General features: G+C 41.0%; 1 protein-coding gene across 2 annotated transcripts in view; it reads right to left on the minus strand.

Moving 5' to 3' along the window:
* Nucleotides 1–22,283, minus strand: part of ADGRG2 (adhesion G protein-coupled receptor G2) — a 106,863-nt gene extending 84,580 nt beyond the window's left edge. Inside the window, exon 1 of one of the 2 annotated variants that reach the window (XM_036439779.2) lies at nucleotides 22,210–22,283. The gene's annotated coding sequence lies outside the window, so the exon portion shown is untranslated. The remainder of the gene's footprint in view (nucleotides 1–22,209) is intronic. The other variant, XM_045582307.1, reaches the window with a different exon arrangement.
* Nucleotides 22,284–23,834: the final 1,551 nt, after the last annotated feature.

Raw genomic sequence — 23,834 nt, forward strand, 5'->3', positions numbered from 1 at the left:
CGTCGAGTAGCTGGTAGCCAATGTCCAGAATGGTTCGGAGTGCAAAGGGCTAGTATTCAATAATTTTCTAACTCCTTGTGAATTGTCAGTAAATATTAACCAGAGGAAATAAAGGTTGCTGCACCCAATCATGAAGCAAATGGCAGAACATTTCAAGAAGCATAAGTCCCTGCCTTTGAATTCTGGCTTTGCCATTTGCTGGCCCTAAAACCTAGGCCAAGTAACTCAGTTTCTCTGTGTGCCTTAGTTTCTCCATCTGTAAAATGGAGATAATATCAATACTGTCCATCTCCCAATTATTGGTACACATAAATATGTCAATCCATATAATATGCCTAAAACAAGTCCTTGCACATAGCAAATGCTCAATAAGTAGTAATTACCAGAATCATAGAAATATAGATTGAAAAACAGTACTTAATGTAAAAATAATCCTGCCTGAATAAAGCTGTAGTGCGCTCATGCAAGTAAAAATGGATGTACAATATCTCCAACTCTTTACTCTTAAAACTCACATTCAAAAGTATTATAAAGTGATTTTATTCTATAGTAATAATGCCAAATCATTTGAAAAATTGTCAAAGCGTTTTTATATACAGGATATTGCAGAGAAAAGGGAGGTATAGCAAGGTAGTGAGATATTTTTACTGAGTTATGATAAGAATAACAAATAGTTAATTTTAGCCAATCACAAGTTTCAGGATGAAGTAGTCACAGATATTTAAATGCCTCTATCTCTACCTCAAGATTCCTTACCTATATATGTGTCTGGAAATTCTAATGAAGGAGTAGTAAGTATAGAAAAAGTGCTCAGCTATTAGTGTTTTCACCATCTTTAACTGCTCAAGTGTGTCAAGTGCTCAGCTACTAGCATTTGCTTCACATGCCTGGGCTGTGGGTGAAATTGAATGTGCTTCTCCAGAAAACACTGTGTAGGCAGTGGGCCCACTACCCTTTCTGCACCCTTTCCTCCCTGACCATCCCCACTAGCCCAGTCCTTATTCTGTCACCCTTTACTGTGTTCTTCTCCTCATTGTCAGCCTATCATGAATGCCCCCAAAAATGTAGCTAATATCTATTCTTGATCCCAGAGTGTGAAGGCATTCATGAGCTTCCAGTCTTAAATGGCACTGGCACTTTAAACCAACCTCATGGTTTAAATTAGTGACTTTGTCATTTGTTAGAGGAATTTGAGACCTGGGTGAGAAAGTGAGGATGATGCTTGAGGGGTCAGCACCCCCTTTCAGGGGTTCATTCTCTCATAGCCAAGGACCTTACACATGGGTTGTCCTCCCCCACCCCCGTGGCCCAAGTGGAGTGCAGTCCCAAGGCATGGAGGGTGAGTGTACCTGCCATGCTCAGGTGCCTTCCTATTCAATAAATATTTAATGAGCAAATGCCATGTGCCAGGCACTCCATGAGGGGCTAGGAGCATGCTCGTGAGCAAGACAGACACAACTGTGCCCTTCTGGACTGTACATGATAGTGGGGCACTCAAACAAATAAAAATGTAAATGGACAAATATATGGAACGATGATAAATTTTAAATAAGGCTGGGAAGCGAACACATAAGGAACTGAATTATATTCTTCAGTGAGACAGTGACACCAGAAGAATGTGCAGCTTGCTCCATATGTTAAAATAAGTCAGCAAATAGGAAATAGGAAGTCTCTACATTATCATTTCTATTAAGATGTTCATATTGGCAGGAGTCAGGCTTTGCAAACGCTCCGAGAAACCTTAACTCCAAGTGGGGGAATGTTCGTTTTCATTCAACTTCTCTTCCACTATTTTTTTTTTTTACTTCTAGAGATGGAACTAGGCTGGACAGTGTTTTGATAGTTTCTCTCAGACCAGTTTCAGACGAAAACATGGAGGATAAAATTTTATCTCAAAGGAATCAAAATTATAATAATTATAGAACAGAGGAAACCTTCATTGGCTTATAAGCTACTTAGCTAAACTTAAATGATTAAAGTGGAAAACACATTCCCTCTAGAGCTGGTATAAAATTGATTACCTAATACACTTCAAAATGCCAACTCTGAGGGCAGGAGTGGGACTATGGGTGGATTATATTTATTTCACTGCAGTTTTCTGTAATTTCTACAGCCTTAATGATAAAAATACATTATTTTTTAAACCAGAAAAGTAAATCTTACAGAGCATGGCGAATTTTGTGATTTTTATCTACCAAGAAACAGCAACACAAAACTATACTAAAGCATTATTAGTTGCTCAGTAGAATCTGCATGATTAGTAACAAGTACTAAGTATAAAACTAAAGCGAGGAAATAGGTATAAAGTGTGGGCAGTGGTGACAATTTTTGAGAGGTGCCTGTGAAAACATCATGAGAGGAGGACATCTGAGCCTAGGCCTGCTAAAGGAGGTCAGGGAGTGAGGCAGGATGCTGGGTGGGGGATAAGCACTGCAGACAGAAGACACTGCGCCCTGGAAGAAAGGTCCTTGGTGGACTGTTTACCCAGACATGCAAAACTGCTTCAGACAGGAATCAGTCTGGACTTAATGAAACCAAGTCAGAAGAAAATGAAGTGATAGGTTGGCATGGTATTGAGAGAAGAAATGGCAGCCAAGGTCTAGTAAATGCAGGCTCTAGTTAGGCAAAGTTCTAAGTGTTTTATCTATACTAACTCAATCCCTGCTATAACATACCTAGGGCACTATTTTAATTTAATGCCCAGGATAGGGTACCTTAATGTTAAATGAAACACTATTAATGCAGGGGAAAAAAACCAGGCATAAATCAGGGGTGCTTCAGGCAAACTGGGATATGTCACCACCCTACCCAGAAGGCATACTATTATAAATGCTTTATAGAAAAGAAAGCTGAGGCATAGCACAGTGGTTACATAATTTGCTCGAGGTCACAGAGGTACAAGATTTGAACTTAGCTACGTTTCAGAGCCCACACTCTTGATGCCTACACAGTATTACCTTTCTGTGTTTTGTGTACTACATAAAGCTCCTGGTGCTAAAAGCCTGGGTTGTATTTATCATCAGGGATAGGAGATTAAGCTGGAAAAAACCACCAGCTTCTAGAGTTAAATACCAAGTCAGCAGCCTTGGAGAACCTCTCCAAGCAACTGAGACCTGCCTTACAACACTGCTGCAACACTCAGATGAGGCTGTGTTTGTGAAGATGCATTGGAAGCTAAAATGCACATCATGAATATTAATTCTACAAAAATATAAAAATATGTAAAATCTGCATTTTCTCTGTGTAGAGCCAAAAAGTAATATTTTCTGTTAAAGGCCAAACAGTAAATATTTCAGGCTTTGCAGACCACATGGTCTCCGTCACAACTACTCAACTCTTCTGTTGTAGAATGAAAGCAGTCATAGACAATCTGTAAAGATGTGTGACTGTGTGCCAATATAACTTTATTTACAAAAACAAGTGGAGGGCCACAAGACCATAGTTAGGCAACCACTGACTCAGAGGAATGCTATTTAAAATTGCAACCACTCGATGCTCCCTGTGTCTCTTCTGGTTCATTTTTCTTCATAAGTAGCACTGTTACCATATAACATAATTTGTATTTTACTTATTTATTCTTTGCTTCCCCCACTAGAAAATAATCTTTGTCTGTTTGTTTAACTGTCGATTCTCCAGTGCCTATGAGAGTGCCTGACACATAGTAGGAAGTTTATAAATATTTATCAAAAGAATGCATGGATGAATGAGTGGGAAATTTTTGAAGGAGTTGAACATACTATTGGAAAACAAGGGCAAATTTATGGCAAATAAAAAGAAAAAAAGGAAACATAGAATGATATCCGAAAATCTAGGGAAGAAAAACAACTGAAAAGTAACTGAAACTCAGCATTGTGATTCTTTGCAGGGAAAGGGAAAAGGATTATTTCCCAAACTAATTTTGACTTGTGAACTAAAGCCTTACAAAAAAATTTCCAAAATACCTGGTTAAAATCTAAAGGAATTATTGGCTTGATTTAGGCTAAGAAAATAGCTTGAGGTTTGTTCCAGATAAACTAATTATGAGTGTGTGTGTTTGTGTGCGTGTGTGTGCGAGTGCGCGCGCGCGCGAGCGCACTTAATCCCTCCTCCCTCCTCAACACTATCCTGACAAATATGGGTTGAGTTGCTCACTGGGAATGGTCTGGGGAGTGGTATGAAATTGATTCAGCATGCCGCGGTTTGCTCAGTGGATAGAGCGTCGATCTGTGGACTGAAAGGTCCCAGGTTCGATTCCTGTCAAGGGCATGTACCTTGGTTGCCGGCACATCCCCAGTAGGGGGTGTGCAAGAGGCAGCTGATTGATGATTCTCTCTCATCAATGTTTCTAACTCTCTGTCCCTCTCTCTTCCTCTCTGTAAAAAAAATCAATAAAATATATTTAAAAAAAAGAAAGAAAGAAATTAATTCAGCAGGCTTTGCACAGGAACATATACACTGAGTGGCCAGATTATTATGATCTCTGAACACATAATAATCCAGCCACTCAGTGTATATCCTATATAATAAAAGGCTAATATGCAAATTGTCCCCTTGACCAGCAGGCAGGCCGGCCAACCACCCATATCCCCTCCCCCTGGCCAGGCTGGCCGGACCCTACCCATGCACGAATTCATGCACTGAGTGGTCAGATTATTATGCATTCAGAGATCATAATAATTTGGCCACTCAGTGTATATTGGTGTTTAGTTCAGGGCTTGACAAATTGTAGTGTCAGTCATTCTGATTTATCTTTGTATAATAGTTCAATGCAAGCTCATGGTTAAAATTAACAGCAAAATGCCCTGACTGCTGTGGCTCAGTGGATGGAGTGTTGGCCTGCGGACTGAAAGGTCCCAGGTTCGATTCCGGCCAAGGGCACATGCCCAGTTGCGGGCTTGATCCCCAGCAGGGGGTGTGCAGGAGGCAGCCGATCAATGATTCTCTCTCATCATTGATATCTCTGTCTTTCTCCCTCTCCCTTCCTCTCTGAAATTAATAAATATATATATTTTAAAAATTAACAGCAAAATTTTGCTTAACTGAATAGGAACTTTTCTAAAGAGAGAAGGGTTCTTTACATAAAGTGCTTTATGCTACTCTTTTAAACTAAGATCTGTATAACACATTCATTCATTCATTCATGTTACCTCATGTTCACTGGAAGAAACACTACTTCTACAAAAGTGTGCATATCTAATGCACAGCTCACAACCTAAACAATATTCAGCTTTTCAGACACAGTGCTTAGCAAAAGTTTGGAAAGTTTCTTCTGAAGAACTTTGATGCTAATCCTCTAATCTGGTACACTCAGCTCAATGTTTGAGTGCCTAACGCATGCCAATAGGGAGTGAGGCTGAAGAACTTCATTGTTATGTTCAACCTATATAATAAAACACTAATATGCAAACTGACCAAACAGCAAAAGGACTGGTTACTATGATGCACACTGACCACTAAGGGACAGACGCTCATTGCAGGAGCTGCTCCCTGGTGGTCAGTGCACTCCCCTGTGGGAGCACTGCTCAGCCAGAAGCCAGACTCATGGCTGGAAAGCACAGCCATGGTGGCGGGAGCCTCTCCTGCCTCCACTGCAGGAGGGTGGTAAGGAGAAAGGGGTACTAGACTGCCAGAACCCCGGACTGCAAGAGGGATGTCTGACTGCCAGCTTCAGAGCCCCAGACAGCAAGAGGGATGTCTAAATGCCAGCTTAGGCCCGATAATGGCAGGCGGACATCCCCCAAGGGGTCAGGACTGCAAGAGGGTGCAGGCTGGCTGAAGGTCTCCCCCCGCCCCCCGCCACCAGTGCATGAATTTCATACACCAGGCCTTTAGTGGGTAATAATTTCATTGTGTCCTTAGTTTCTTGAAGAAACAAATTTCTACTTACTGATTGATTTAATATGTAACTGTGAGAAGAGCACTGGATTTAAAGTCAAAAGACTTGGCTATGCTTGGCCAGTGTGGCTCAGTGGTTGAGTATAGACCTATGAACCAAGAGATCACTCTTTGATTCTAGTCAGGGTACAGGCCTGGGTTGCAGGCTCCAAACCCAGTGGGGATTTGGGGCATGCAGGAGACAATTGATCAATGATTCTCATTATTGATGTTTCTATCTTTTTCTCCCTCTCTGAAATCAGTAAAACTATATTTTTAAAAAAAGACTTGGCTAAAAATAAAAACAAGATTGGGCTAAAGGACTTAAGGAATGAAGAAAAAGAAATGGGATGAAACATAACAGATGAAAATGAAGAAAAGAAAAAAGGAATGGTGTTCGGAATCATCACATGGAAGACTCTTGTGAAAGAAGCCAAACACAGAAGGCCACACATCATATGATTCCGTTTATATAAAATGTTCAGAAAAGGCAAATCTATAGAGACAGAGAGTAGATTAGGGGTTGCCAGGGTCTGGGGGAAAGGAGGAAGACATAGGCAGTGACTGCTAAGGAGATGATAAAAATGTTCTGCAGTTAGATAGTGGTGATAGTTGTCAACCCTGTGGATATTCTAAAAACCATTGAATTGTATTCTTTAAAGGGGTGGATTTTATGGTATTGGGTCTAGTAATAATTAATATCGTTTTTAAACATTCGTTTAAAATCTTGCTTGGCGTTGACTTGTATTGACATAACCTTCAAACACGTGGTATCTACAGAACGTGTGAAGTGCAATTAACAAGTTTTGCTTGAAAAAGTTTGTGTTTGGTTTGGTTTTTGTTGCAAAACTAGGGCTAAGAAGATGGCGGATGAAGAGCATATTCGGCACTGCATGCTTTACGAGTTCCAATTAGGAAGAAAAGCAAGTGAGGCTGCAAAAAACATCTGTAGTGCTCTTGGTCAAGATGCAGTTAGCGCCAGAAAATGCCAGCGTTGGTTTGAGAAATTTTGCGAGGGAAATTTTTCGTTAGATGACAAGAGTGGTCGAGGCCGTGTGTCCAATTTTGATCAAGAAGCTCTTCAAGCTCTTTTGGTGCAAAATCCTCAAATTACCCAACAAGAGCTTGCGACAACTTTAAATTTTTCACAAAAAACAATTTCCAATCAATTGCGTGCACTTGGCAAAGTCCAAAAGTTTGGAAAATGGGTTCCTCATGAGTTGACTGACAACAACCATAATCAAAGAGTCACAATTTGCAGTTCGCTCCTCTCTTGTCAAAACCGTTTGCCGTTTTTAGAGCAAATTGTTACCGGAGATGAACAATGGGTGCTGTATGTTAATTTGAAAAGGCTGCCTCAATGGTTGGACAAAAATGAGGCTCTGCAGCCCACGCCAAAACCTGACTTGCATGCGAAAAAAGTGATGTTGTGTGTTTGGTGGAATTTTAAAGGAATTCTTCATTATGAACTTTTACCATCTAACCAAACCATTACAAGTGCAGTGTATAGTGCCCAATTGGAAAGGTTAGCCCAAGCTTTAAGAGAAAAAGAACCCGCGCTGATTAATCGGAAAGGGCGTAATTCTTCACCACAATAACACACGACCGCATACTGCAAGAATCACTGCTGAAAAACTGCGCCAGTTGGAATGGGAAGTTCTCCCTCAACCTGCATATTCTCCTGATATTGCCCCTTCCGATTACCATTTGTTTCGTTCTTTGCAAAACTTTCTTCTTGGAAAAAAATTTAATAATGAAGAATGCCTCAGAAATGCATTGACCGAATTTTTTGCATCAAAATCACAAGAATTTTACAACAGAGGGATTAAAATGCTTCCTGAGCGTTGGGCACAAGTAGTAGAAAACAACAGCAACTATATTGTTGATTAAATTTTGTTGTATTGTTTAAATAAATTCGATTTAAAAAAGTATTAGAAAACGACATTTGAATTATTTGAATTATTTTTTAAGCAAAGGAAAAGGGATAAAAAAAAAAAGTTCTGTTTTGTTTTGTTTTAAAGATCTGACTGCTATCGACTGTGGACAAGACACTTAACCTACATCCCATTTTGTTGGCAAAACACAAATTAGATATCTATATGCAAGTAATTTTGGGGGGGAAATGTATAATGCTGCAAATTCAAGGCAATTTCACTCAAAATCTTAATAAGGTTTTTTATGGAAATTTATGCTAATTATAAGGTACTTATGTAAAATCAAGTGGCCAAGTCAATTTGAGAAAGAACAAGAAATGATTGCTTGACTTACCAGCTCCAAGACTCATTAGAAAGGTACAGCAATCAAATATAGTATTCCCTCAGGGTTAGACAAATATGCCAGGAAGCCAAATTTGAGTGAGCTGGAAGCAGATTCACGCTTATATGGGCACATATAACAAAGGAGGTGCCACATAGATGCAGTTTAGGAGGGCAAGCATCAGCTCTTTAATAAAGGACGTTGGGATAACTGGTTTTCCACGTGGAAAAACTACACACAGATTGCTCCCTCAATTCCAATTAGACTAAAATTATTTCAAAAGCCAACATTTAAAACTTTTAGGAGAAAATATAGAAAAATGTCTTTATAGCTTTGAAATAGGAACACAAAATGTACAAAATATAAAAGAAAAAAAGAAGAAATTTGGCTACATTAAAAGTAGGAACTTTATCAGAAAACACCATAAAAAATGAAAAATAAATAAGCCAAAACTGGGAGACATTATCTATAACATATACCACTAAAAATTAGTATCCAGAATATAAAAAGAATATCTATAAATCAATAAAAAATACAGACAATCTGATCCCCCCCCCCAAAATGGGCCAAAACCCTGAAATTTATTTTTTATTGTTTTCAACATATGTTTATTGATTTTAGAGAGGAAGGGAGAAGGAAAGAGATAGAAACATCAATGATGAGAGAGAATCATTGATTGGATGCCTACTGCATGCCCCTATTGAGGATCAAGCCCACAACCCTAGGTATGTGTCCTGACCAGGAATGGAAACATGACCTCCTGGTTCATAGGTTGCCACTCAACTACTGAGCCATGTCAGCTGGGCTAAAGATGAAATCTAAATAGCCAATGAACACTGGTACTCAGAAATGCAAATTAAAACTAAAAAAGATAAAATATCATACCAGGCCTATGTCTTTTGGGGCAATCGATTGTGGGGCTCCCAGACTGTGAGAGGGCACAGGCCAGTCTGAGAACTCCCCCAGCCAAGTGAAATAATTTCATGCATCAAGCCTCTAGTATAGAATAAGTATAAAGAAATGTCTGAGAAGACATTTTCATACCAATTGCAGGATAGTGCATACCTCTGTGTTAAATTAAAAATGTTTTCACTTTTTTAACCTAATATATGGCCAGGACTAAAAACCTCTGACACCATTGGTGGAGCATGGAGATGGAATTCCATGCACTTTCCTCAGCAGAACTGAACCAGTACTCATCCACTATCAGTGGGTTCCCATAGGAGCAAAGGTCACATGTGTCAGACTGATTACCTGAACTAATTATCCACAAGTAGCTGATCCCAGCAATAACAAGCCACAAATGGGCTCACTTTGCCATTTTGATGCTAGCAAAGGAGGAAGATGAAGTATTCAAGTGGACATATCCTGGTTGATAAAGGATTGTCATTTAGTAACAAACAGTAACCAAGACTTTATCAAAATCACAGTTAATATGAAAATCATCCCATACATGATTTAATCTGTGATAGTTTGAAAAGTACATAATAATCTTTACTGCAAACATCAGTTGTCATTATACATAATTTTCTGGCTATTAAGAAGTTTGTGTTATAGAAGGCTGGATAAATGAAGAGAAGTTGTACTACTTTCTTTTGTATACAGTCAATTAGACTCGTTAAAAGGCAATGTCTTTCAAATTGCTCATAGATCCAATGAAACATGATTAAGTAGCAATGTCTTTGATTTTAAGGGTTATTTTTGAAAAATAAAAAAGATAAGAAAATGATTCTGAGGAGTTGAATGGGTCTTGCCAAAGTGAACAATGGGACACATTGCTTTGAGGAAAACGACTTCCACTTTAGTGCCCTTTCTCTCCCCTAGGTGGAGCCCATTCCTAACCTATAGGTGCCCAGTGACCTACTTTTTGAACCCTTATCTGCTCTCAGGAGACCTCACATAGAGGCATACCAACCAAAATCTGTGCCCATTTGCATTTTAACAATTCCTTAAACCAAACAAATTAGTCTCTAATTGTGTATTTTCAAGATTCAGCTATCAGTGTTTCCCAAAGTGTGGTACGCGTACCCCCAGGGGTACAGGAAGAGTTTGGTGGGGGTACACGTTGCACAGGAGTTTGGTGGGGATATGCACTGCACCGTGCTTACCGTTTCCCCGAAAACAAGACAGTGTCTTATATTAATTTTTGCTCCCAAAGATACACTAGGTCTTATTTTCAGGGGATGTCTTATTTTTCCATGAAGAAGAATACGGTACACATTTATTGTTAAATGAAAATAAAGGAAATTTATTACCTGTATATGGTACGATAGTACGGTAGTTGTCAACACAAACCAGACAAACTGAATCCTACAGTATCAAGAATTTACTCATTTATTCAATGACAATCATGTCATCATCTTCTGGAACATCATCAGAACAATCCAATTCCTGAATTTCCTGGTGAATTTCTTGTGACTCCATTTCTTTCAGAATCAGTGGACCAAATCTCTTCTCATGTTTAGCAATAGCACTGTCTTTAAATGAGTACTTCTCTCAGTGCATTTGCAATGCAACTGTTAGTGATTTTCTCCCATGAATTCTTCACCCAAGACACAACTTCTTGCAGTTTAGGTTTCACAAAGTTTCTGAGACAGAGCCTAGGGGGGCCTTATTTTCAGGGGGATGCCTTATATTTCACTCAGAAGGAAACCTGTAAGTAGGTCTTATTTTCGGAGGATGTCTTATTTTCAGGGAAACACGTTAGCCGCGCCTAATTCTATGTTCTCATGAGTACAAGGGGTACTCAGTGTTACAAAAATTATAGAAGGGGTACACATATGTCAAAAGTTTGGGAAACACTGATGCTAGATAAATAGGTGAAATGTTGGTGGGGGAAAAGAGGGGGCACAGGAGGAGCAGGGAAGCTGGGCAAAGTTATTGCTATGGACCAATCCTGCCTGGTGGGCTGGTGTGAGCTCAAAATTCATAACCTCCCATATTACTATAACTGAAGACAGTGTTTTAGGTGGTAATTAAGGTTAATTGAGGTAATAAGGGTGGGGCCCTAATCCAATAGGACGATGGCCTTATAAGAGAAAGATCTCTCTCTCTCTCTCTCTCTCTCTCTCTCTCCCTCCCTCCTTCCTTCCCTCCCTCCCTCCCTCCCTCTCTCTCTTTCCACCCATCCCCTCCTTCTCCCCACTCTCTCTACCATTTGAGGACACAGCAAGAAGGTGACAGTCTGCAAGCCAGGAAGAGAACCCAGAGTCCCAGTGAAACATTCATCTTGATGTTTTCACAGATGTTTTACATTAAAACTACCCTCGCTAATGTACCCTGTACCCTTAAAATACCAAATCCCAAGAGGTCAAAACAAAGATGTGATGTTCAGCCTGGTGGGCAGAACACCCTGGTAGAGATACAGTGAGACTATGAGAAATTTAGTACAGAGTTCCAGCTCAGGCCACCTTCCCAAATATCACTGCCTGATGTGGGCTCCAAATATATGAAGAATCACAGAATGGAGAATTCTGTGCACAAGGTCTTGAGGGAAGAAAGGTGGGTTATGGTATCCTTCTGAGCATACAGAAAGTCTAAGAACCCCATCTGGGTGCGGGCAGCTCTAGAAAGCCCTCAAAGGCTTACATTATGCAAAGGTTTGGATTCACTTCCCATGTGGGGAAGAATACAGGAGGAAAGGGATAAGCTGAAGACACAGTTACTATGAGCATTGATCACTGATGCAAAGCTAGGAAAACAGGTGTAGGCACATCTTTGAAACTTAATGTTAGGAGCCTCCAGACAATAAAGGTCCAAGAAAGGACTCCTTGTCCCAAGGGGATAGGCAGAGAGTCCACAGTAAAGAGCCTCTTGAAGGGAGGAAGATGGGAGTAGGATACAGCCAGGATAAGATAGACCCTCCTATGAAGAGGAGCCTGGGAGTAGGATACAGCCAGGATAAGGTTTGCAGAGGCCACACAATGTGGTCAAGGGTTCTGAGACAAAACTGAAAGAAATCTCCCCCACCCGCTGAGAGACTCAGAATGATCAGAATCAACTCTGTTGGGGAGCCCAGAATATCAACTCTGTTGACATAGTGCCCAAATAGCCCAGGAACACGGAAGTATTCTCTCCACTATCGGGCTTATTTCCAGCCATTCAAATGGTTGGTGTCATGCCAACAGTGAGCACCCCCCCTCTCAAAAACAAACAAACAAACCATGGAGCTCCCTGTTGTTTTCTTGCAATAGGGTTTTACTAAAATGAACAAAAGTACTTCCCGACTGTCAGCTTCAAACAGCTATAGCTTCCGTTCCTCCAGAAGGTAACTCTGAGGCAAGGATTCAAAAACAAAACGTTTATTTAGGATGAGATCCCAGGAAACAGGAGAATGGGGAAGTGAGAGCAGCAGGAAGGCAGCTAATACAGACAGATGTATTATCAAGCCAGTTACCACTGGGAGCAACTGAAGTTCGATCCTGGGAGCCCGGGAGAGTAGACCGACTAACCCTCCCTCTCAGAGTTACCCCACTATAGGGCAAAGAATCTGGGCTGTTTATCTACCAGCTTTCACTGAGGGCTGCTGGCAGGGTGGGGTTGGGAGGGGAGAGGAAAGTTAATTCAGTGTTAATTCCCTGCCACTCCCAGTCTGCTACAAGGGCGGGTAGAGCAGGCTCATGGGCAGAGAAATGCTCAACGAGTGGCTGGAAGGGGGCTGGTGTGTATTCAAGTGGTCAGGGTCAGGGTTGTTGAAATGGATACACAGTCTCTCTGGAATGAATGAGGAAGTGAAAAATATTGAAGCTAGGCAAGAAGAGGGTGGTTCCATGCCTGCCCTGCCTCACTCTTTTCTTCAAGCCAGGACAGGGAGGACAAGTCCAGAGAGGCACTTGAGCAGGGATGTTTATCATCTGAAAATGGGCAATGGGCAAAGGTTTCAGGTAATCCCCAGATGTGCTCTAAGGCCTCACTATTCAAGGTGTGGTTCTCAATCAGCAGAAATCTCTGGCCCCACCCCAGAGCTACAGAATCCACATCTGCATTTTATGGAGATCCCCAGGTGATCGATTTATACATTTGAAAGGCATTGTTGTAGAGACTATTGAGGCTCTCAGCACAGAGTACATTCATCCAGTGTCTCCTACCAAAACCAAGTGGAAGGTATTTGCTCTATCCAGTTTGTCAAATTCACTTCACATTTGCTGAATGGAGTTATGCAATTTAGCACAAAAGGATATACTAGTGTCAACTTGCCCATCTCAGTGTAATCACAGCAAAATAAAGTATACTTGAGTTTTTCAAAGCATCCTTCATTTACTTCATTTCCCCTCCCTTTTTTCCCTTGCCAATTTTTTTGAGATATTTTTAAATGACATTTTTATATATGTACTTGATAAAGGAATAAATGAGCATAGACACAGACTTTTAGGGGGAAAGTAGAAAAACAACTGATGCTAAAACAATAAAAAGCCTCAACATTGTACTAGTTTATAGATACAGATTTGTCTGTCCAAGGTGGCTATTAATGCTAACTGCATTCAGAGGAAAAATAATTGAAAATTGTGAAAACAATTAGAAATAGATTTAAAGTATTCCTTTAGGGGGAACAGAATATGGCATCAAAATATATGCCTATTTGGCATAAGGATTATCTTGAGGTTGATTATTTTTAAGAAACAAGACCCAGCCCTAACTGGTTTGGCTTGGTGGATAGAGCTTCGGCCTGCAGACTGAAGGGTCCCAGGTTTGATTCCGATCAAGGGCATGTACCTTGGTTGTGGACACTTCCCCAGTAGGGGTGTGCAGGAGGCAGCTGATTGATGTTTCTAACTCTCTATCCCTCTCCCTTCTCTGTAAAAAAAATCAATAAAATATGTATATATAAAAAAAGAAAGAAAAAGATCCAGGAGAAACTCTAAAAACTAAGTAGAAATTATGCTCTTGTAAGAGACATTTACATTTATAAGAAACATTTGCATTTCTAAGGATGTCTCCTCCTCAGTACCAAAAGAGGAGATGACTCTAAATCTTTAGAAACTCTAATAAATGGAGAGGGCACTGATCTAAATCTAGGCTGTGACTTGGGCCATTTGGGAGAGTCACTCAATTTTCCTCGGTCTCTCCCATGTATACAGAAGGTATTCATGTTATTAAACTTGCTTGTTTTTCTCCCCTTAATCCATTTTTTATTATAAGCAGGGTCTCAGTCAAAAACCTAGAAGGGGCCGAGACCGGTTTGGCTCAATGGATAGAGCATCGGCTTGGGGACTGAAGGGTCCCGGGTTCGATTCCGGTCAAGGGCATGTACCTTTGTTGCAGGCATATCCCCAGTAGGGGGAGTGCAAGAGGCAGCTGATGGATGACTCTTTCTCATCAATGTATCGATGTTTCTAACTCTCTATCTCTCTCCCTTCCTCTCTGTACAAAATCAATAAAATATATTTTTTAAAAAAAACAACCTAGAAGGGTAGAGGGAAAATTATTTTTCTTCCTCCACAATGCCAACGTCATTAAACACACACACACACACACACACACACACACACACACAAAGAAAGATGTACCAGATTAAAAGAGGCTAAGAGACCTAACAGCTAAATGCCATAACAACTCTAGACAGGATCCTGTACTAAAAGTAAAAATGCTGTAAAGGATGTTATCAGGTCTATTGTTAAGGAATACAAATGGCAGATTAGATAACAGTTACTATACACTGAGTGTATAATAATCTGACCACTTGGGGTGTGTGTGTGTGTGTGTGTGTGTGTGTGTATTAGAGGCCTGGTGCATGAATTCGTGCATGGGTGGGGTCTGGCCAGCCTGGCCAGAGGGAGGGGACATGGGCGGTTGGCTGGCCTGCCTGCTGGTCGAACTCCTGATTGAGAGGACAATTTGCATATTAGCCTTTTATTATATAGGTTATACTCTGAGTGGCCAGATTATTATGCGTTCAGAGATCATAATAATCTGGCCACTCAGTGTAGTTGATAACAGTACTGTGGTTATGTAAGAGAATATTCTTTTTCTCGGGATATCCATACTGAAGTGCTTAAGCATAAAGGCCATAATACATGTAACCTTAACCTCAACTGTTCAGAAAACATTTATGTGACTGTGAATACAAATGATAAAGCAAATGGGATAAAATGTTGCAACAGATGAATCTGAATAAAGGGTATATGCGTATTCTTTGTACCCTTTTTAGATTTTGCAACTTATTTGTAAAATATGGCATTTCCAAATAAGTTTTTTAATTATAAAGAAAAGAATATGTCCAGAGCTCAGAAAAGAAGCCAGTCTTACTAGTAGATACATTGGGGATGGTTCATTTAGGTTCACAATAGTGGGGGGTATGTGAGTATTTGTACAAATGTGGGTGTGTTAGGAGTTTGGGTGGTGAGACTATGAGGAGGTTGCTATCTAATGAGAAGCTGATGTAGGAGTGGCAGAGGAAATAAAGGAAAGTATCAAACAGCTGTTTTGGACAACAGAAATGCAAACTCACTATGCAGGCATGGTAGGATGGCTAGGCAATACTAAAGGCCCACTTGAGATTTAATTAAGGTCAGGAAATGGACCAAGATATCAGTATTTATTCTGAAAACAACCCAAATGATTTGAATGGCCTTTCAGAACTGCTGTGCTAAGGCAGCATTTCTCAACCTCAGCACTATGGACCACTGAGCCAGGTAATTATTTGTCGGGGAGTAAGGGGGTCAAGGGAGAGAGTTCTCTGCATTATAGGATGTTTAGCAACATTCTTGGCCTCTACCTACTAGATGCCAGTAGCACTGGCACCTATGCCAGTCATGACAACCAAAAATGTCTCCAAATATTACCAAATGACCACAGAGGGCAAAATCTGCCCTAGTTGAGAACCACTATGCTAAGGGAACAAAGGCCATAAGCATTACATGGGTATAAAGGTCAGGAATTGTGTGTACTCTTTGTTGCTATGAGCATTGTGGTTAAGAACACTAGCTCTGAAATCAGATGGTCTATGTTCAAACCCCAGATCTACTAGTTACCTTTTGTATGGCCTTGGACAAGCTACTTGACATCTCTGTGCCTCCGTTTCCTCATTTGTAAAATAATAATAATAGTACATGCCTCAAGAGGTTGGGAGGATTAAATAAGTTAATATACAAAGCAGTATCAGCAGTGCCTGGTCAATAAATATTAGCTATTTGCTATTGTTATTTTATCACAGAGCCAGAAACATAGTAGATACCAAATGTACGTTGATTAATAAATTGCTTACATTAAAATATACTTCGTGCTTTACCTAATTAAGTTTCCACATTAAAATTGAACAGAAAGGCAGAGTGCATTGAATTTCTCTTAAGATTAGTGCTTGATTTTTTCCCTAGATTCTAGGTACACTCATCGTCCATTTGACAAATACTTATTGATTACTTACTGTGCCCCACTATTCCAGATCCTGAGCATACAACAACCAGTGAGCAAGATATACAAAGTCCTTTCCCTCTTGGAACTTATTTCTAAGGGTGGGGGAAGACATGGAATCAGAAAACAAATAATTCAATAATATATAACCTCAGATTATAGTGGTACAAAGAATACAAAAGTGGGATGAAGGGATGGAGATTTATAGTGGTAGGTGGCAAATTCCATTTTAGAATGAGGGTAGAGAAGGACCAAGTGAAATACTAGTAAGGGAACAATTTATGTGAATACCTGATCAAATGGTGCAAAGGCTGGGAGGCAGGCAAATGCTTGGCTTGAGTGAGGATTAATTAGGAGACTGGTGTGTTTGAAGAAGTGTGAAAAGAATAGGAGTAAAGGCCATATAGGGCTTCAGAGGCTACAGTGAGGATCCAGGGTTTTATTCTAAGTGGGGTAGAGATTATTAAAGGGTTTTGAGCAGTGGGTTTATAAGACTACATTTACTGGATATTCTGTGGGGTCAAAGGTGGATGCTGGGAGGCTGGTTTAGAAGGTACACAGTAATTCAAGAGAGAATTGTGGATAGCTATGATTAACTGAGAGTATTATAATTCAACCCACTTTGCAAGATCTGATATAAAATGAATTTGTCCTGGCCCTACCGGTTTGGCTCAGTGGATAGAGCATCGGCCTATGGACCAAAGGGTCCCAGGTACAATTCTAGTCAAGGGCACGTACCTTGGTTGCAGGCTCCTCCCTGACCCATACCCTGGTGAGGGCATGTGCAGAAGGCAACCAATCGATATGTTTCTCTCACATCGATGTTTCTCTCTGACTTTCCCTCTTTCCACTCTCCCTAAAAATCAATGGGAAAATATCCTCGGGTGAGGATTAACAACAACAACAAAAAAGAATTTGTCCTGGACAGAGTTCAGCAGTTTGGGGCCTAAAAACTAAACCAATAATTTTATAAAACAGTGTTTTATGAAAGAATGGTCAAATCAATTTAGAAGATCATGATGATTGTTTTAAAATGATATAGAATGGCCTAGCCAATATGGCTCAGTGGTTGAGTCTCAACCTAAGAACCAGGAGGCACAGTTCCATTCCTGGTCCAGGCACATGCCAGGATTGTCAGATCAATCTCCAGTAGGGTGCTTGTGGGGGTGGGGGGGCGATGATTCTCTCTCATCGTTGATGTTTCTATCCCTCTCTCTCTCTCCTCCTCTCTGAAATCAATAAAAATATATTTAACAAATAAATAAAATGAAATAAAACAAAGGGAAGAGAATTGAAAATATTAGCATATACTGTACAAAGAAAAAGTGTGTATTTTGTGAGATTCATAACACTGTAAGATTTTTGTTTCAATTATATGTACATATGTTCATTCTGGTTTAAATTTTAAAATATGCTTCTCACTTTGGATAGTGGGCAGGAACATTTGAAAACACTATAAAAAAGCTATCTTATTTATGCATAAGTAAGTTATAAACTATCCCTTTATTCTCTCTCATCCTCACTGTACCTTGCATCCCCCTCCCAAATAATAATATTATTAAAAAAAACAAAAACTCTAAAGGTAGTTTCTTCATAGTCTAAGTAAAGTGAATTGACTTATGCTACACTAGCTTCTCCTCCGGGGAGCTCAAAATATGACCATCCAAAGCTGAGAAGACTGACTCATCTCTAAACTGTCAAAATTTTCAATGAAAAAAAAAATCCAAGCAAAACAAGAAATTTTAAAATGAAATTTTAGACAGTTTGAAGCTAAAAATGGAAAGAAACCGTCTGGAAGTCATAAGGGAAACTACCAGAACTCTACAAAAAGCATAATTAATACCTAGTGATACACTATTAGAAGCATCCCCACCCAAATAACTGCCCTAGAGGGAAGCTTAGCCACTAAGGCAGGCAAAAAAATAAAAATTAAAAAAAAATGAGGAGGCAAATAAAATTGGGGGAGTGGAGTCCCTAAGTTATTGCCATTTGTAGACAGTTTGAATATCTACTTTGGAAACCCAAGAAAGTTGACTGAAAAACTATGAGAGCAAGCAAAAGTTCAGCAAGATGACATGAATATGATAAACCTACAAAAAGCTAGCCTTTCTATACAATAGTATAATAATTATAAAATAAAATGAAAAAAATATATAATTTCTAAAAGCAATAAAAATTACACACAAAAAAACAATCTAAGAATTCATCTCACAAGAATGTCTAAGACCTACAATGTGGTATTTGCATAAAGATAGACATACAGATCAATGGAACAGAATAGAGTTAAAAAATAAGCTCACACTTATACAGTCTATCAATTTTTGACAAAAGGGCTAAGAGGATATAATGGGGAAAAGTACAGTCTTTTCAACAAATAGTGTTGGGACAGCTGGCTATCAATATAGAAAAGTGAACTCTGACCCATAAAAATTAACTCAAGATGAAACCATAAACCTACATATAAATGATATAAATATTAAATGTCAAAAAGAAAGTAGAGGAGAAAATCTTGGTAAACTTGATGTAGACAAAGACTTATCAGACAGGTTACTAACTGAGCTATCCATAGAAGAAAAATAACCTGATAAATTTTCATAAAATTTTAACATTTATGCTCTTTAAAAAAATCACTAGTTCCACTTTGTATAAGTCAAATAAAATAGTGCAGCCACCTGAGAAAAGTTTGGCTGTTCTTATAAAGTTACATTTACCACACAATATAGAAATCCTTCTTTTAGTTTTTTACCTGAGTAAAATGAAAAGTATGTTCCTCAGAAAGATGTATGTGAATGTTTATATTATAATCACTGAAAGTTGGTGAATGAATAAATGAACTGTGAAATACTACTCAGCAACAAAAAATGACAAATTGTTGATTCACCCAACAATAGGGAGGAATCTCGAATGAATTGTGCTATGAAAGAAGTCAGACTGAAAAGGCTATGCCATGCATGAATCCATTCACAGGACATTCTGGAAAAGACAAATTTATAGGGAGAGAAAACAAATCAGTGCTTGCCAGGGGCTGAGAGTACTGGGAGAGATTGACTACAAAGGGTCAATAAGGATTTCTTAGAGTGATGGAATTCTCCTCCATCTTCTAAAAAAGGTGAACGTTATTATACATAAATTGTACCTCAATTTTTAAAACATGAATCAACTCATGTATTAAGTAGATTTATAAAATGGAACAGTGTTCATAGAATCTTATTTGATTAGGGTCATTTATTTGGTGATAATTTCCCCCGATTGTTTAGCCCATATCTTAACTTCCAGTACTCCCTCAACTCATATCATACCCCCAAAATAAGTTCCATGTGAATTAAAGACCCACATATTTTTAAAACCATACACGTTTTTACAAAATCTAAAAGAAAATGTTTTTCTCTATCTTAAAGAAGGGAAGGCCTTTCCCAGTGAGGCATAAAAACCAGCTCCCAAGTTTTTTATTAAAGGCAAAACTCTCCATCTTCAGAAGGATCAACATCACAGAAACATTTTCCCCCAACTCTTTTTCATTTAAAGGTGTTCTTCCCACTTTGTAGTGCGTATTTGAAAGCTACTTGTCACTCTCAGACAGCAAAATGGAAAACGTATTTGTCAGTTTCGTGTGAATCCTGAAGGCACCAGGAACCTATCTCGTCATGTCCCCGTTCTGAGCCCTAAACCAGACTCAGCCACACCACAGCCATACCAGAGGCCCTGGAATGGCCACGTCAGCCATGGAAAAGCAGCTTCTTTACTGGCTCTGCCTAACACCTGAGCAAACTCCCTTTGCAATTTCTGGAAGGCTGTTCATGGTACCAAAAACATGAATGTCCCTGCCAAACCCGCCAATGAAATGCCATTTCTCAGACTTATTCTCCCTCTGTGGAACAAAATCATATCCAAAATTAAAGTTCAATTTTTTTCTTTTCTGTGTTTCCAAAAAAATTTTTTTTTTCTAGATGAGAACACACACCTGGAACTTGTGGGTTTGGGGCGAGAATTATTCATGGAGAAAACACGGATGCTAGCCTTGCATTTCTTCAGTAGTTTTCAATAGCAAAAATGGCTCTATCCCCCTTTTCATGAAAGTCACCTTGCAGGGTGTGAGGAATGATAAAAGCAGAGGGAACCCGATAGGGTCTGGCATCAAGCTGAGGCCTTGTAAAACAATACCCCTGGAACAGCTACAAAATTTGGGCATTTTTGTTTTCCAGCTTTGCATTTGAGCTCCCCAAGCAGCCGAGCCAAGCAATGTCCAGCTTCATTTTAGATCTTAACAGAACAAAACTTTGAGACACCAAAAAGGGCTCCCCCAAATCCTCTGGAAATGACACACACTTTGTCAGTTTACAAATTATGACGACATCCAACTTAATTGTATTGTCATTAATAATTAAGCTCTTGATAAACTGTTTATTGTTAACGGGAATAAGACAATAAATAGTGTCATGCGGTGTATAAATGAGGTTATACTCGTGGGCTTACCTCTTGAAATGGTTGAAGAGAAACTGAGAAAGATGGAACAGCAACATCTAGCTAGTCTCTGCTTAATAAACCTTCACTCTCCATCACCCACCAGCTCTGAATCCCGTTAGAAGAAATGGATCCTTTTCCTGCCTATTAGACAGGATGAGCTACCTAATCTGAGGGGCCCAGTGCAGAAGGAAAACACGAAGCCCCTTATTCAAAATTATCAAGAAATGTGACAGCAGAGCCTTAAACCAAACACAGGTCGCATGCCCATGAAGCCAGCTCTACTTTTAGATCATGTATCTAGCTGGTAACCGGTAAGAGAAGTAAAGCCTGTCGTTACTAAATGAGTAGCAATCGTTTTAACGCGTGTCTTTGGAGTGGAAGTGGGATTGCAAGGTCTTAGGACCTCTCTCTCCATGGCCCACTTTTCCTAAGGTTTTCAGACCGTTGGACAAAATGTACGTCTGTCTGCAGGGCCTGTCCTGTAAGTGTGGTCCAAGGAGCAGCATCTGGGAGCTTGTTAGAAGCGCAGACTATCAGGCTCCACCCCAGAACCCACTGAACCAGATGCATTTTAAGGAGACCCCCTCAAGGGATGAATGTGGACGGTTCACACAGAGAAGTGTCACCCTCGAAGCAGCCACGGAAGAAGCTGCCGCCTGCCTCCTCTAGCTTCTGGAGGCCTGTCTGCTCTCCTCCTCCTCACCTATGCAGTTCCGGAGTCTCGAAACAAGTCCCTAATCTAACCCCTCTCAGCGGAACCTCCAGCCTTCTCCTTCCCTCAGGATCACCCCTGGACTCCCGGCTGCCGCCCCTGCCCTCCGCGCCACCTGTTCTGGGTGCCCGGGCGCCTTAGCGCTCCCCCGTCTCCACCGCACCCACTGACGGGAGCAGTAGACTGAGTGCACCCCGAATCGAGTCTCCAAGAGCGACAATGCGACCAAGACTCGTGGCTCCGTTTCCCAGCGCGATGGGGAGAGTTTGAGTCTGAAGTTCTTAGATACACAGCCATCCCCTCGGACAACGCGTCTCAGGAGCCCCCTACCCCTCGCAGCGCGCTCTCCCACACTCTCCGGGTGTCGCCCTCAAAGCTTGGTCATTTCTCTGCCTTTCAGGGCGGCCTTGGGCCCCGGTTCGGAGCCGCAGCTGGGCTGAGGGAGTGTTCCCCGCTGTCCCGTAACCGCGAGTCCAGGCGCCCAGAGGGAACCGCCCGCCCCGTTGCCAGCTCCCTGAACTGGGTCTCGGAACGGAACCCGAGGGTATAGACCCATCCAGGCGCCACGCGCTTACCTGCCGGTCCCCAGCGACGGGCTGGCTGCTGACGCCCTCCGGCCCTTCTTTTTCTCTTTCCCTCCCTCCGTGTCCCTCCTCCCGCCTCCCACTGGCTGGGCGCCGCCCCCGCCGCTCCCGGATCGCTAACCCGCCCGCCCGCTCTCCAGCTGCCCAGCCTGGGGCGTCCAGTGCTGGTGGCAAAGAGGCTGGGCGCCTAGGCTGGACGCGGAGGTGGGGAGCGGAGGGGTACAGGAGGAGGAGGATATGAAGGAGCCTTGTGGCTGGCTGAAGCCCTACGGGCTGAGAGGGTGGAAAGAGAAGTGAAGGCTGTGGGCCAGCCGAGGCTCCTGCGGTGCTTCTGGACTCCCCAACCATGATAACCTCAACTGTGGGCTTCCTGGGGGAACCCAACCTCGCTCACCTTTAGGGGTCGCCCTGATACCCTAATGCCTTCTGCCACTTTGAGCTCCCTGCGCTGGGATGGGTGGGAACCCGGAGAGGACTCCTCTGAGGTCAGACCACTTGGAGGGGGTTTCCGAAAGATTGGTAAGAGGAAAATGTCCTGGGAAAGGATTAGCTTGATAGCTATCTGGTGAAGGACATGTTACACCGGATACCTCAAAACTGGGATCCCCAGTGCTCTGCCTCTGGGTGAAATCAGTTGTTTCTGGTTCCCTCTACCCTTTCTGTGTCAGTATCTCCACTATCTGCCCCTTCATAGACTAGATTTGGGTAGGTCTTCCAGATCACCTAACCAGCTAGTCAAAGTGACCCATATTACAGATGCCAGAAACCAGAGGCCTAGAGGGGGCTTGGCTCTGTTTTGCTTACAATCGCTTGCAGAGACCAGGAAAAGAATAAACTGTGAATTCCTTCTCTGGCACCTTTTCCTGCCCCCACAACCCTCTTTATAGTCAAATAACTCCTATATTTGCAAAATGCTTTATCGTTTTAAAACTACCATTCTCGCAGAAATTGGTCTGGCTCAGTGGTAGAGCATAGGCCTGCGGACTGAAAGGTCCCAGGATCGATTCCGGTCAAGGGCATGTACATTGATTGCGGGGGTGTGCAAGAGGCAGCTGGTCAATGTTTCTCTCTCATTGACGTTTCTAGCTCTCTATCTCTCTCCCTTCCTCTCTGTAAAAAATCAATAAAAATATATTTTAAAACTACCATTCTCTTCTGTTCAAACCCTCAGAGAATAATCCATTTTTCTTTCCCACCAAAACAAAATTCTACATTATGAATTTCATTCACATCTCTGGAGAGGATGTTCCTCAAGTGCAGATCTACCGAGCTCCTCAGGGCTGACTGCCATATTAGACACCAGGGTGAAATCCATACCTTGCTTTGCAGGAGGGATTGAATTTGTTTTGCAAATAAAAACTTATTAACACTCACAACATTCTAGCTGTATACATGAATGGAAAGTATACAGAGAGACTTTTGACTGGTTAGAGGAAGTGGAGATCAGGAAGCTCATCCAGGTTACATAAGAAGTTTGAGGCAGACTTACGATGAGGGGAAAAAAGTGTATTTTAATCATCAGAATCCATGTTACTCCAAAGGGTTCAATGTAACCTTTTGAAGTAACTTAACACTTGCATATGTTTGCCTTATTACAAAATAGATTTCATAATATG

Source organism: Pipistrellus kuhlii, unplaced genomic scaffold (assembly GCF_014108245.1).
Source record: "Pipistrellus kuhlii isolate mPipKuh1 unplaced genomic scaffold, mPipKuh1.p scaffold_m20_p_16, whole genome shotgun sequence".
NCBI classification, from domain to species: Eukaryota; Metazoa; Chordata; class Mammalia; order Chiroptera; family Vespertilionidae; genus Pipistrellus; species Pipistrellus kuhlii.